Source organism: Hippocampus comes, unplaced genomic scaffold, assembly GCF_001891065.2.
Source record: "Hippocampus comes isolate QL1 unplaced genomic scaffold, H_comes_QL1_v1.1 scaffold83, whole genome shotgun sequence".
NCBI lineage: Eukaryota > Metazoa > Chordata > Actinopteri > Syngnathiformes > Syngnathidae > Hippocampus > Hippocampus comes.
Genome location: NW_017805281.1, coordinates 1,675,786 through 1,677,108, shown reverse-complemented (window position 1 = coordinate 1,677,108; position 1,323 = coordinate 1,675,786). Strand labels below are relative to the sequence as shown.

Here is a 1,323-nt window from a genome sequence, read left to right as displayed (position 1 = left end):
GGGGGGGCAGCCCCCCGCCGCTTTGGCTGACCTGTTTACTACATGGGCAAATCAGAAAACCAAGTGAACATGATCTCTTCTTCCTTCAGTCTCACTTGAGTCCAGTGTCGTTTTCCCAAGTTATCTTGTGAACTTCTCTGGGCCACGTTGACGTTACTGTGACAGGGCAAGCGACTTCTGAGACTTGTTTCCACGTGCATCTGCTGAGGCCAAGCAGACGGAGCCTTAAGAGCATTAGCGTCAGTCGGTTGGGTCATACAGTTGATTCCTAACCATTGCACCGCAGGGAGTGATCCAATAGCACTTAATTGGTCCAGAAATGTGACTGTATCTTTTTTAATCTATCTCGCAATGTAGTGACAGGCAGAATAAAAAAAATGTTCTACTGCGAGAAGGCAGATGCCACATCATTCTGTTGCCATTCATCCAGTGGTACAATTGCAATGGCCTGCATTTCACACTGACCATGATGTCCCTTTTTGGAGGAAGTTGAGACAAGAGCAGCATTATTTCTGTTTGGTGTAAAGTAACTGATTTGGCTAAAAAAAAAAAATCAGAACAGCCTGGATGGTGATGGTGATGGTGAGGAGGAAAGGTCTAAATGGTGTCGATACGCGACGCAATCCATCCGTCAAATGTCCCTTCCTGTTAGCAACTCCAGCCAGACCTGTTGCCATCACAACCATCCATCCCCGTCATCTCATTCCTTCCCACTGATCAGGATCTGAGCCAGCGCAATCTCCAAAATAGTATTTTACTTAAGGTCCTCCATTCTGCCCATAATATTGATTATTGATTCATCATTGTTAAAATTCCCCTTGAGGGATTTTAATGAGGGTTATAAACGTCAACATGACATTTGAAGAGCAAACTATATCCCTCTCCCTGAGCCTTTACCTTATCATGGAGGGTTGTGCCAATCTTTCTAAAGTTGTCAAAGGAGCTAAGCTGTCTAGGACTTGATGCCCTGACATAGGGTCACCCATGGCAAACAGGTCCTTGGTGAGGGACCAGACAAAGCACAGTCCAAAAAGAATCGTATGACGATGACAAAAATTGAATTACATTTTCACTTGCCCGAACGCAGGTCACCGCCCCCCCACTCTGGAGCCAGGCCTTGAGGGGCTTGAAGGTGAGCACCCGCTGGCCAGGAATGCACCCCTGGGGCCTGGCCGGGCACAGCCCGAAAGGATAACATGTGCCCCCATTCACATGGGCCTCGGACTCGGAGTAGCCACCCCTTTTTGGAGTCCTTGGAGGGGAAGAGCTTGAGAATGCTCCTGCTATGGATTCCATCGTCTTACTGGGGGTGGGGGGGGGGGG

At 48.5% G+C, this 1,323-nt stretch overlaps 1 protein-coding gene across 4 annotated transcripts in view; it reads left to right on the top strand.

The window, feature by feature from the left end:
• LOC109516667 (wiskott-Aldrich syndrome protein family member 3) overlaps positions 1-1,323 on the top strand; it is a 15,619-nt gene that overhangs the window by 1,423 nt on the left and 12,873 nt on the right. The gene's annotated exons all lie outside the window — the stretch shown is intronic.